This window comes from Chiloscyllium punctatum, chromosome 5, assembly GCF_047496795.1.
Source record: "Chiloscyllium punctatum isolate Juve2018m chromosome 5, sChiPun1.3, whole genome shotgun sequence".
NCBI lineage: Eukaryota > Metazoa > Chordata > Chondrichthyes > Orectolobiformes > Hemiscylliidae > Chiloscyllium > Chiloscyllium punctatum.
The window spans coordinates 85,481,155-85,495,861 of NC_092743.1; positions in this window are offsets into that span (position 1 = coordinate 85,481,155).

The following is a 14,707-nucleotide window of genomic DNA, read 5'->3' on the forward strand; positions in this document are numbered from 1 at the left end:
ACAATTCTGCCATGCTGCTCAGCTTTGTCGCAATTACAGAGCTCTTTTTTGAGATTTTTGCCTGACTATTTGATTCTTTGCAACTACAAAGCTCGAGAGTCATAGAGTCATGAAAATATACAGCACAGAAACAGACCCTTTGGGCCAATTCGTCCATGCCAACCAGATTTCCTAAATTAATCTAGTCCCATTTGCCAGCACTTGGCCCATCAAGTTGCCTTTTCAATGTTGTAATTGTCCCATCCTTCACCACTTCCTCTGTCAGCTCATGTGTGAAAAGTTGCCCCTTAGGTCCCTTTTAAATCTTTCCCCCCTCACCTTTAACCTATGCCCTCTAGTTCTGGACACCTCCACTCCAAGAAAAAGACACTGACTATTTGCCCTACCCATGGCCCTCATGATTTTATAGGCCCCCATAAGGTCACCCCCTCAAGCTCCAACACTCCAGGATAAACAGCCCCAGTCTATTCGGCCTCTTCCTCCAGCTGAAATCCTCCAACCCTGGCAGCATCCTTGTATATCTTTTCTGAACCTTTTCAAGTTTCACAACATCCTTCCAATAGGAAGATCAGAATTGCACACAATATTCCAAAAGTGGCCTAACCAATGTTCTGAATAGCCGCAACATGACCTCCTAACTGCTATACTCAATGCTCTGACCAATAAAGCAAAGCATATTAAACGCCTTCTTCACTATCCTATCTACCTGTGAATCCACTTTCAAGGAATTATGAATCTGCACTCCAAAGTCTCTTTGTTCAGCAACACTCCTGAGGATCTTACTATTAAGTGCCTAAGTCCTGCTCTGATTTGCCTTTCCAAAATACAGCACCACACATTTACTTAAATTAAACTCCATCTGCCACTCCTTGGCCCATCGGTTCATTCCTGATGAAGGGCGTTTGTGTGAAACGACGATTTTCCTGCTCCTCAGATGCTGCCTGACCTGCTGTGCTCTTCCAGCACCACACTCTCGATTGTAATCTCCAGCATCTGCAGTCCTCAGTTTCGCTCATCTGATCAAGATCCTGCTGCTCTCTTCATTGTCCACAAAAGCAAATTAAGTCTTTTTAATTAAGGGCTTCCATCTCAAGTGGTTTCAGACTAAACCACATGCAGCAATCTGCTTCGAAAAATTTGAACTCATTTTGACAGCTGTAACAAATTCCAACATCGCAGTCAAGACAACTCACAACATTTGAAACAACCAGCGATATTCTAAATAAAGCATCCATTCACAAAATTGTAATAAAAGATCAATTCTTCTCACACCCTAATGTTAAAAGACTCTTTAAAAACATCCTAAGATCCAGTTTTGTATCTTCTCCAAAAATGTCAGTTTCCCTGAGACCGTGCTTAATGTAGTGAGTCGCTCAGTTTTGAAATATTGTGTCAGAGTTTGCCGCTGAGAGAGATGGCTCACCTTGAAAGGCCCGCCTCAATATAAAGAGTCCCACTACAAACAATTGTCACTCTAAGGATGTGAGCAACATTTTCGACTAGGGTCTGCAAGCTCTAAAGGCAGTCAGGATGCAGAGGTGCTCAAGTGCTGAGGTGTCATGGTTAGAAGGCATACTTTGGTTCACCAAGACTTTGGGCCCAGTTTTATAAAAGGCCTTTCAGCCCTGTTTACTCACCCCTCAATATACCTCCATGAATCTGCCCAGCAACTCATTCCTATTTCAGATCTCTAGCATCCATGGTGTTTTTATATCTAACATGCATTATGGACAAACTTCAGAAGCAATGTAGAGATGAAAAGAAATTAAGCTTTTAACAATTGAATCAAACTCTTATTCATTCACATTTGATTCAAAAAAACCTCACATTTTATGAAACTCATACCAATTATAAGAACAAACCAATGCCAATCAGTAACCATATCAAAGATGGCTTAATGGCATTTTAATACTGTTAATCAAAGTATGAACTGAATCTCTTTCTTTTTTTTTACTCTTTCTTGGGATGTGTGTATCACTGCCTAGACCTGCATTTATTTTCCATCCCTAATTGCCCAGAAGGTAGTTAAGTGTCAACTACATTGTTGTGGGTCTCGTGTCACATGTAGGCCAGACCAGGTAAGGACAGCAGTTTTCTTTCCTAAAGAACATTAGTGAACCACGTTAAACTCTTATTTCCAGGTTATTATTTAATTCATATTCCATCATCTGCCATGACAGGATTTCAAACCCAGGTCCCCAGATCATTGTCGGGGTCTCTGAATAACTAGTCTAGTGATAATACCAAGAGTTTGGAGGGATATGGGCCGGGTGCTGGCAAATGGGACTAGATTAGGTTGGGATATTTGTTCGGCATGGGCGAGTTGGATCGAAGGGTCTGTTTCTGTGCTGTACATCTCTATGACTCTATAACCACTAGGCCATTGCTGCTACAGTTATGGAGCTATAAATGGTTAGATGCTCAGCCAAACATTCATAACAGGTTCAGTTATAACTATAAGCCTTAGGAAATATCAGTCATGAAGTTTGTTGAAATGCAGGAACAGATTGTTGTTTTACAAGTCACCCCAGATGACCTGTCATTATTGCGCTCCAGCAATGTGTGTGTGTGTCTGTGTGTGTGTGTGTGTGTGTGTGCATGTTTTCAATTCCCATTAATGCAGCCTTGTTTCTTTCATTTTTGAAGGCTTGGAATTTAAATTACTTCAGACCATCACACTTAAACAGACCTTATCCATCTTTCAAGAGCTCTTATGTCTCCTCCATAAATTTGTCACTGCTACTCTGTAGTTTTACGCCACTGAAGGTTAAAATGTAATCTGGTTAAACTCAGTATTATTTTCAAGTAGCGCAGCAGATTTGTGTTTGTTGTTCAGCAATGGGGTGTTGATACAGAACTCGGCTAGTCAGACATTAGTATTATTGAACACTTCCTTTACAGTAATATACAAAAACAAGTTACAGCTCTTGTTTGGATAAAGTAAAATTTTTGCTTTTTTTTATATTGGATCCTTGTACTTGCTGTTTTATATAAGTGGCACCCCACAATATGAAATTTGTGTAGCTGTTTTAGCTGCACATTATTTCACGTGTGTGCACAACTCTTGTTCATTCTGTCCTTTGGGATAAGCCTGAGATTAGCCTCTTCATTCCTGCACTTATTCTGCTCCGGGAGCAGTGCCCAGATCTCTGAGACAAAAATGTCTGGTTTTCAAAAAACTTGGTATTTTTTGACAGCCAGAGTTTGGGTACTGTACCTATAAATGGTACCTATAAATGGTATAAATTAACCAAGATTTAAACTGCAGACAGAAGAATGTCCTACTAAAGCATTTATCAGCTGATGTCAGCAACTATCCAAGGTAAAACATATCCAACAATCACTTTACACTTTATTAATGCTATGTAAGGTTAGCTTTCCTGTCCGATGGACCATACGTGGGTGTAAAATCCAACACATACATTGAAAATGACTCTAAAATGTATAAATAACTACACCAGGAAGGAAGCCTTTGCCTTGGTTGGCCTGTTGGGTATGACATTTCCAAATCGGGCTCCAGTTGGACAACAAAGGCATGTGTCTCTAGGAATATGACAATACTCACTCATTGACCTTTCCAAAAATCAAATGCATGAAAAATTTGAGAAGCTGAAGAAAATATTGCTATTTTCAAATGATCTGTCAGATTCTGGTTTTGCATGTGTGTGACTTGTGCCATAACTCCTTCACCACTGTGAAAAATGTCTCAGCTGGAAATGAGATTGGGACACCTACATCCAACATTTTGGATTATTCTCCTGTGGAATAGGTGGCTTTTTGATTTAATGGACTATAACTTAGAACAGTACAGCTCATGACAGCAGGTGAGTGAACAGACGTAAAGGCACAATTTGTTGCATGTGGATGTGAGGTTCAATCCTGAACTTTTCTGAATACCTTGGCTGGTCTAACATTGGTATTGCTGAAGCCATGTCGCTTAACAGTAATATAGAAGAATATGTTGCATCCCTAGGTTTGAGAAAATACCATGAAATGACACTGGTCACCAGTATTCTAGTACATTGTTACAGTAAATAAATAGCATTTTATGCTGTCTTCTGTTTATTAAATGATATATCACAGAGCAATAAAAATAAACGCCTGTCTTCCCTGTTTTCTGTTCCATGTGATTTGCCGATAACTCATTGTTTAATCTCTGCCCTGAACAGTGTCCTGACATGTGACCATCTTACAGCATGGCTCTCTGTGGAAACATTTTGCCAATACTTTTGGGGAAAAAAAACCACAGATTTTAGAAACATATAAAAATATGGAAAATAGGATCAGAGTAGGTCAGTCAACCCTTAGAGTTTACTCTATCATTCAATATGATCACAGCTGATCATCCATCTCAGTACCCTATTCCACCCCATGCTAATTGATCCTTTTTGCCAAATAAAACTATATCTAACTCATTGAAAACATTCAATGTTTTCACCACAGCTGCTTCTGTGGCATAGAATTCCATAAGCTCACCGCCTTCTGGGCAAATAAATTGATTTCCATTTTAGTTCAAAATGGCCTACCCCATATCTTTAGACTGTAATCTGTGATTCTGGGCTCCCAGTCATTGGGAAGAGAAATGTATATGTTTCTGTGAGATGCTTTCATTCCTCTAAATGCCAGTGAATATAGTCCTAACTGAACAAAAAAAATGAAAGAACTGCGGATGCTGAAATCTGAAACAAAAACAGAAATTAAATGAAGATGGGTTACTGGACCTGAAACATTAACTCTGGTTTCTCTCCACAGATGCTGCCAGTCCTGCTGAGATTTTCCAATAATTTCTGTTTTGGTTTCATAGTCCAACTGATCCAGTCAATCTTTTACCTCAGTCTTACCATCCCAACAATCAGTCTGGTAAATCTTTGATGCTGTCCCTTCAGAGCCCACAACTTCCTTCCTCAGAAAAAGAATTACATGAATAATCGGGTCCATGTTGACAGATTCAGCATGAGTAAAGTGCTTGTAACCATTAGATTAGTGCTGGAAGGGCAAAAGGAACAGACTGGAGATGTTTAGTGAAGGTAGGTGCCGTGTATTTAATAATGTTGGACTGTCACTTTAAGGATCCAATCGCATGAAATGATGATGATGTCATTCACTATTTTGCAGGGAAACAATTCAACTTGCTGCCTTGTCGAGTGAACACCTTCATAATAATACTCTTGTCGTCAATGCTGTGGTTCCTCATCCTTCTTGAATTGTAACAGTAACTGTAATAGTAAAATGTGTGTAGCACTCCTATTCCTTCTTGTCTCCTATGATAGAGTATTGCTTGATAGGCTAACTAATTTAGGAAAAACAATGCAGAGCAGCATTCTCAAGCTGTCCAATTGCTGTCAAGAGTCCTTGAAGCAAGTACAGGAACTTGGCTCCTCAGTTTTACATTCAAAGAGCCCAACTCCTGTTGGGGGCTATAATGACCAACAAGTCGAGATATAGGGAGAGGTTTAATAGGCTAGGGCTGTTTTCGCTCGAGCGTCAGAGGCTGAGGGGTTACCTTATAGGGGTTTATAGGATAGGATAAATGGATAAAGTCTTTTCTCTGGGGTGGGGGAGTCCAGAAATAGAGGGCATAAGTTTAGGGTGAGAGGGAAAAGATATAAAAGAGACCTAAGTGGCAACTTTTTCACGCAGAGAGTGGTACATGTATGGAATGAGGTGCCAGAGGAAGTGGTGGAGGCTAGTGCAATTGCATCATTTAAAAGACATCTGGATGGGTATTTGAATAGGAAGAATTTGGAGGGATATGGGCCAGGTGGGAATGGATTGGATTAGGATAACTGGCCAGCATAGACGAGTTGGATCGAAGAATCTGTTTCCGTGATGTACATCTCTATGACTATGACTCTATGATTCTAAGTCCTTAAAAATCATGTGACTAAATCAGGTGAACTTTGGGTTTGGGACATTGCACCAAGAAGTTTTCAATTTTGGCCTTAGAATATGCCTAAGAAACAAGTGCTAAAAAGATCAATTTCCTGTTTCAAGCAAAAGCTAATCTGTTTTTAAGATTGCCCTTCATGCATCATGTAAAAAGAAATCACCTTTAGTCTTCCATTTTGTTCCATATAGGAAATGAAATGCCCAACCAGCGCATAACTGGCAGGTTATTCTATTTGCTAGGATTGTCAGAAATTAACTGAGATAGACTCTTGTTGAATACATACATATAAGAATGCCCCTGGTGCTCACCTTCCACCCTACCAACCTTCACATAAACCAAATCATCCGCCGACATTTCCGCCACCTCCAAAAAGACCCCACCACCAGGGATATATTTCCCTCCCCACCCCTTTCCACCTTCCGCAAAGACCATTCCCTCCTTGACTACCTGGTCAGGTCCACGCCCCCCGACAACCTACCCTCCCATCCTGGCATCTTCCCCTGCCACCGCAGGAACTGCAAACCTGCGCCCACACCTCCTCCCTCACCTCCATCCAAGGCCCTAAAGGAGCCTTCCACACCCATCAAAGTTTTACCTGCACATCCCCTAATATCATTTATTGCATATGTTGTTCCCGATGCGGTCTCCTCTACATTGGGGAGACTGGATGCCTCCTAGCAGAGCACTTTAGGGAACATCTCCGGGGTACCCGCACCAATCAACCACACCGCCCTGTGGCCCAGCATTTCAACTCCCCCTCCCACTCTGCCGAGGACATGGACATGGAGGTCCTGGGCCTCCTTCACCGCCGCTCCCTCACCACCAGGTGCCTGGAGGAAGAACACCTCATCTTCCGCCTCGGAACACTTCAATCCCAGGGCATCAATGTGGACTTCAACAGTTGCCTCATTTCCCCTTCCTCCACCTCACCCTAGTTCCAAACTTCCAGCTCAGCACTGTCCCCATGACTTGTCCTACCTGCCTATCATCTTTTCCACCTATCCACTCCACCCTCCTCCCTGACCTATCACCTTCATCCCCTCTCCCACTCACCCATTGTACTCTATGCTACTTTCTCCCCATCCCCACCCTCCTCTACCTTATCTCTCCACGCTTCAGGCTCTCTGCCTTTATTCCTGATGAAGGGCTTTTGCCCGAAACGTCGATTTTGTTGCTCCCCGGATGCTGCCTGAACTGCTGTGCTCTTCCAGCACCACTAATCCAGAATCTGGTTTCCAGCATCTGCAGTCATTGTTTTTACCTAATATTTTGGTAAAGTCTACTGACATTTGGGAAGTATTAGATATTTTCTAACTAACCTTTTCAAAGCTGTTACTGTGCCTCTCTAGAGTGGCGGGACCTGAACCCAAGCCTTAGTCCAGAGGGAGGGACATGAGCACTGCACGACCAGAACCTCAAACATCAGCATAATGAGACTGATGAAGGAGGGATGCAGACAGCATCGCTCACTGATTTAATTTGAACTTCACTGACAAAATTTGTCCAAAATTTGTCTTCTTTATGCTACGTTGAACAGAATTAAGACGCATTCACACCTTGCATGGGTCCCTTTAGTTGATAATAATACAATTCAAACAGATCATCAACCAGACATTGATAATTAGTTTTATGGGGAAATTACTGGGCATGACTATTTAAATAACCAATTTGCAATATACATTCACATGTTATCAAATAGTTGGAGTGCTTAAGTGGCAAAATAGAGACTCCTATTTCTAATTGCCTAGAGATGCTTGTGAATGATTGGTGAAGTAAAGTGATTTTATTACACATACTAATATCAATCGAGCTGTGAGAAGCTAAATGACCTCTAAATGAAATTGCTGGCCAGATTTAAACTGTTCAAAAGAGCAATGCATCCATAAAAATAAATTATGACCTATAACAATATTTCAAGCAATTTGTGCAGAAGTGAGGGCCAATGAAAACTACACACTGCTGAGATTTTCACAATGAAACAATTCCTGATTGATAGACTCTGAAAAACCTGAAAAAAAACCTTTTGAATTAATGCTTTTTTTTACCCAAATGAGTCCTGTAAAAGAGCAATTGCCTCAGTTCACTGGTGTCCCAAGCAGAACACAACCTTAATGGAATAAGTTTTTTTGTTGAGTTAAAGTTGAATAGCTCAATTACTACTGCTTTGACTAAAATCACAGTTTCTAAGGTTATGCTAAAGACTCAAAGGTACCAGTCTGGACTTGAGTCATGCATATTTACCACAATTGTAAACTAGTTTTCTATTTTGATTAGAAAGGAGAAAATGGCTCTCATTTAAAAATGTACTATTGCCTAAATGATATTAAATTTAGACACCTGTCTCCTCTGATAATCTGTTAGGGTTAATGGCAGTAGTTTAAATATATGCAGAATTCTTCACTTCAGCCTTCAACTCAAAACATCCTGTCAGCTCTTCACTACATTAGAAGCTTAAAAATCCTTAGTATACTTTATTCAGCTGTAATTAAGGCTGAAAATATGAGCTTCACACTGGTCAGTTGCACCACTGCCATATAACTGAAAAGAGGAGAAAAAAAGTTAAAAGTTCAAAATGGTGCATGTCTCCCAAAATCAACTAGCTTTTGGTTTAGAGTTAAAATCCCATTCCCACTTCAAGGAAATGCTCAAAACTCTTCAAAGTGACAAAAAGCCTGTAAAATATTTCCAACATAATTTGGTTCCTGTGTCTTCAAAACGTTGCACCATATTTTCAAAACTATCCTGTCACGTCTTTGAAAGTGTACCTGAGCAATAAGAAGTAAATTATTCCATTTGCCATTGTCATTTGGGAAATGTAGAAAGCTAACCTTACAGAAACATATACAAATTGATTACCTGCACATTTCCCAAAGCTATAAGTAATCTACAAATGATTGACAATACATATAAAGAATCACTACAATTTTATTAAAGCAATTCTGAAGAATAAATAAAAGCCTCAGCACTTCACTAATATCATATGACACATTGAGGGAAATATGCTGCAATATATAAAAATCTAATCTTACTACTTTAAGTTGCAGATCATCTTATATAAAAATAAGTCCAGTTCGATATAGCACAATTGAGGGGATGGAGGCTAGGGCAGTTGCATGCTCCTTTTGCAGAATGTGGGAGGTAAAGGTCGCTACTGGTGTACCAGCTGACTTCACCTGCGAGAAGTGCACCCAACTCCAGCTCTTCACAGACCGTGTTAGGGAACTGGAACTGGAGCTGGATGAACTTTGGATCATTCGTGAGGCTCAAGGAGTGATAGAGAGGAGGAAGTCACACCTAGGTTACAGGATAAAGGTAGCTGGGTGACCATCAGTAGAGGGAAAAGGAATAGGCAGTTAGAGTAGGGATCCTATGTGGCTGTTCCCTGCAATAATATGTATACAATTTTGAACACAGTTTAGGGGGAGTGACTGACCATGGAAAAGTCACAGCCGCCAGGTCTCTGGCACTGAGCCCACCTCTATGGATTAGAAGAGAAGGGGGGCAAATTGGAGAGTGATAGTGATAGAAGATTCAATGGTGAGAGGAACAGACAGGATATCTTGTAGTCGTGAATGAGACTCCAGGATGGTATGTTGCCTCCCAGGTGCCACGGTCAGGGAAGTCTTGGATTGAGTCTGGAGGATTCTTAGGGGCAGGGAGAGCAGCCAGAAGTTGTGGAACACATTGGTATCAATGATATAGCTAGAAAAAGGGGATGAGGTCCTGAAATATGAATACACGTATCAGGAGTTAGGTTGGAAGCTAGAAGACCAGACACGCAGTGTATTAATGTCAGGATTGCTACCGGTACCATGGGCTAGTGAGGCTAGGAACACTGAGCCAGTGCAGCTGAACATGTGGCTGCAGAGCTGGTGTAGGAGGGAGTGGTTCAGATATGTGGATTATTGGGATACCTTCTGGGGAAAGTGGGACCTGTACAAAAAGGACAGGTGGCACCTGAACTGGAGGGCCACCAATATCTTGGGTGGGAGGTTTGCTAGAGTTCTTAGGGAGGGTTTAAACTAGATTAGGGAGAGGGGGTGCTTGGTGCCAGAGCTACACATCTGAGGATGTAGTAGCTACTGAACAGCCAGACTCTGTGAGTAGGGGTAGGACAAAGGTGCAGCCAGTGTGATGGGCTGTAGTGTGTCTATTATAATGCAAGAAGTATCAGGAATAAGGGTGATGAACTTAGAACATGAATCAGTACTTGGACATATGATGTTGTGGCCATTAAGGAGACTTGAATATCACAGGGGCAGGAATAGTTGCTGGATGTCCCAGGATTTAGTTGTTTAAAAAGGAATGAGTGGGAGGTGAAAGACTGACATTGCTAATCAGGGATAGTATCACAGCAGCAGAAAGGGAGGTCGTCGAGGAGGGTTTGTCTCCAATGTCAGTATGGGTGGAAGTCAGAAACAGGGATAGAACAGTCACTTTATTGGGAGTTTTCCACAGATGCCCCCAATAGCCACAGAGACATGGTGGAGCAGACTGGGAGGAGGATTTTGGAAAGGTGCAGAAGTAATAGGGTTGGCATCATGGGTGACTTTAACATCTCTAATATTGATTGGAACCTCTTTAGTTCAAATAGTTTAGATGTAGCAGTTTTTTGTCAGGCATGTCCAGGAAGGATTCCTGGCTCAATATGTAGATAGGCTGACTAGAGGGGAGGCCATATTGGATTTGGTGATTGGACAATGAACCATGCCAGGTGTCAGATCTCTTGGTGGGAGAACATTTCGTTGATAACGATCACAACTCTCTGACCTTTACTATAGTCATGGAGAGGGATGGGAGCAGATGGTATGGAAAAATATTTAATTGGGGGAAGAGTTTATACAATGCTATTTGGCAGGAACTGGGTGCCTAAATTGGGAATAGATGTTCTCAAGAAAATGGACAACAGAAATGTGGAGGTTCTTTAGGGAGCACTTGCTGATAGTGCTGGATAAGTTTGTCCTACTGAGGCAAGGAAGGGATGGAAGAGTGAAGAAAACTTGTGCAACAAGGGATGTGGAACATCTAGTCAAGAGGAAGAGGGAAGCTTACTTAAGGCTGAGGAGGCAAGGATCAGACAGGGCTCTAGAGGGTTACAAGGTGGCCAGGAAGGAACTGAAGAATAGACTTAGGAGAGCTAGAAGGGAGCATGAACGCTACCCTTTAGCAGGTAAGATTATGCAAAACCCTAAGGCATTCTACACTTTTGTAAGGAACAAGAGGATGGCCAGAATGAGGGGAGGGCCAATCAGTGATAGCGGAGGGAACTTGGAGTCGGAGGAGGTAGGGGAGTCCTTAACAAATACTCTGCTTCAGTATTCACTGCTGAGAGGAACCTTGTCGTTTGTGAGTACAGCATGAAACAGGTTGATATGCTCGAGCAGGTTGATGTTAAGAAGGAGGATGTGCTGAAAATATTGAAAAGTGTGAGGATAGATAAGTCTATTGTACCAGACGGGATATACCGGAGGTCATTACAGGATGCGAGGGAATAGATTGCTGTGCCTTTGGCAATGATCTTTGAATCCACACTGTCCACTGGAGTAGTGCCAGATGATTAGAGGGTGGCAAATGTTATTTCCTTGTTCAACAAAGGGAATGGGGATAATCCTAGGAATCAAGACCAGTCAGTCTTACATCTGTGTTGGACAAATTATTGGAAAGGAGAAACAGAATTTATGTTACTTGGAGAACCATAGTTTGATTAGAGATAGTCAGCATGGCTTTGTGAGGGGCAGGTCATGCCTCACAAGCCTTACTGAATTTTTTGAGGATGTGGCAAAACACATTGATGAAGGTAGAGCAGTGGGTGTGATGTACATGGATATTAGCAAGGTGTTTAATAAGGTTCCCCATGGTAGGCTCATTCAAAAAGTGAGTTTAGGGAAGATTTGTCCATTCAAAAAGTAAGGAGGCATAGGATACAGGGAAATTTGGCTGATTGAATACAGAATTAGATTAGAGTGGTGCTGGAAAAACACAGCAGTTCAGGCCTCTATTCCTTTTAGCCTGAAAAGTCGATTTTCCTGCTCCTCAGATGCTGCCTGAACTGCTGTGGTTTCCAGCATCTGCAGTCATTGTTTTTACCTGAATACAGAATTGGCTGGTCCACTGAAGACCACTGGAGCTTGATGACCAATGGTGTTCCACAGAGATCGGCTCTGGGGCCTTTGATCTTTGTGATTTTTATAGATGACTTGGATGAGGAGGTGGAAGGGTGGGTTAGTTAGATTGCTAATGACACGAAGGTTGGTGGAGTGGTGGATTGTGTGGAGGGCTGTTGTGGGTGGCAGGGGACATTGACAGGATGCAGAACTAGGCTAATAAGTGGCAGCTAAGTTTCCAGTTCAACCTGGAAATGTGTGAAGTGATTCATTTTGGAAGATTGAATTTGAATGCAGAATATAGGGTTAAAGGCAGGATTCTTGACAGTGTGGAGGAACAGAGTGATCTTGGGGTCCATGTTCATAGATTCCTCAAAGTTGCCACCCAGCTTGATAGGGTTGTTAAGAAGGTGTATAGCGTGTTGGCTTTCATTAGCATGGGCTTGAGTTTAAGAGCTACAAGGTTATGCTGCAGCTCTATAGAGCTCTGGTTAGACCATACTTGGAATATTGTGTGCAGTTTTGGTTGCCTCATTTTGGGAAGGATGTGGAAGCTTTGGAGAGGGTGCAGAAGAGATTTTCCAGAATGCTGGCCAGACAGGGGGTCTGCCTTATGAAGAAAGGTTGAGGGAGCTAAGACTTTTCTCATTGGAGCAAAGAAGGGTGAGATGCGACTTGATAGAAGTGTACAAGATGATGAGACATAGATAAAGTGAATAGTCAGAGATCTTTTTCCCAGGGCAAAAATCACTATCATGATAATATTAAGGTGATTGGAGGAAGGTTTAGGGGACATGTCAGAGGTCGGTTCTTTACACAGAGAGTGTTAGTTGTGTGAAATGCACTGCCAGTGGTGGTGGTAGAGTCTGAGACATTAGGGACTTTTAAGCGACTCTTGGATAGGCACATGGATGATAGTAAAATGAAAGGTATGTAAGTTGATTTGATCTTACAGAAGGATAAAAGGTCGGTACAACAACAAGGGCTGAAGGGCCTGTATCATCCTGGACTGTTCTATGTTGTTAAATGGAACTTGGATTGAGTAACAGCACCTTGAAGCATTAGTCAAAAAATTGAAGTAATCAGCTGACATGAACTGCCAATTATTTATACTCAGCCATGGACAATGCAGTTTGGTCAAGACAACAACTGAAATCTATAATTTATACTGCACAGACATGAGCTGGAGTAACTGCCAATTTGTAGTCCATGGATGAAAAATGCAGTCCCTAAAGACTGGAACAGCGTAAGACATAGAAGCAGAAGTAGGTCATTTGCTCCATCGAGTTTACTCCATCATTCAATGAGCTCTTGGCTGATTTGATAATCCTCAATTCCACTTTCTTACCTTATCCCCATAATCCTTGATTCCCTTACTGATTAAAAATCTGTCTACCTCATCTTTGGATATACTTAACAACCCAGAGTTGACCATCCTCTGCAGTAAACAATTCTGTAGTTTCATTACCCCCTGAAAGTAGAAAATACTCCTCATTTCTGTTTTAAATTGGTGACCTCATTCTGACCTTATTATGACCTCTCATCCTGGACTCTTCCCCAAGGAGAAACAACCTTTCTGCATCTACCCTGTCAAATCCTCTGAGAACCTTATATGCTTCAATAAGATCCCTCATTTTTCTTAACTTCAATGAGTATAAACCAATCTAAACCCAGAAATTACTGTTGAGATTGTTAATGAAGAAAGGTTTAGGACAATATGCATAATATTCCTCTAAATGCTCTGTTAGATGTTAACACATTGAAAAACAATTTGTTCTGTAGCTTACACAGTGATGTCATATGAATCCATCAAACATTCATTCTCTAATATCACTAACAGCAGTTATATCGACTACAGATTTAAAAGCTTAATAACCTGTTAAGGATTATCTACAATAAATCCACGGGGACAGACACTTTAAAATTAAAGCTTAAAGCATGTCAGATCTGTCAGAAGATTGAATGCTTGCAAGATAAGCACAGATTAATGCAATTCTCCCTAGGAATTAATGGGTAAAAACATACACTGAGAAGGTTTCAGAACTAGGCCTACAGAGCTAACAGAACCTTACACATTTTTTACATTGTGGTGTTCCAAACCAAAAATACCAAACAAATCTTCTTCCTGAAAATTGGATTTGTTCAACTTTTCCCATTGATTGTATCAACATGCATTCTATTCACACTTAAATGCATGTACACACAAACACAAAAAAACAATCAGAGGAAAGCAATTGTGGAGGTGGTTGCATAGTGGAGAAGTGCTAGCATATTGGTAATGTCACTGGATTGGCAATCTTGAGCTTTAAAGTAATTTTCTGGGGCCATGAAATTGAATCCCACTATGCTGATGGTGAGATATGAATTCAGTAAAATCTAGGAGTAAAAGCTGACAACAAAACCACTGCTGACGGTCAGAGGAAAACTCAATTTGACGTTCAAAACATCTGGTTTGGAAGACATTTGACTCTCAACCCACAGCAATGTGGTTGACTCTTATACATTTCTCTGAAAAGGTCCCAGCAACTCATTTAGCCATTAATGGAATGGTCAACAAAGGTTTTGTCAGCAATGCTAACATCTGTTCAAAAGCAATTCAGTTTTAAAAAAGAAATTGGCTTTGAAATTCTGCTAATCTGATGAATAAAGATTAGATGAGATGAGATTCCCTACAGTGCGGAAACAGGCCCTTTGGCCCAACCAGTCCACACCG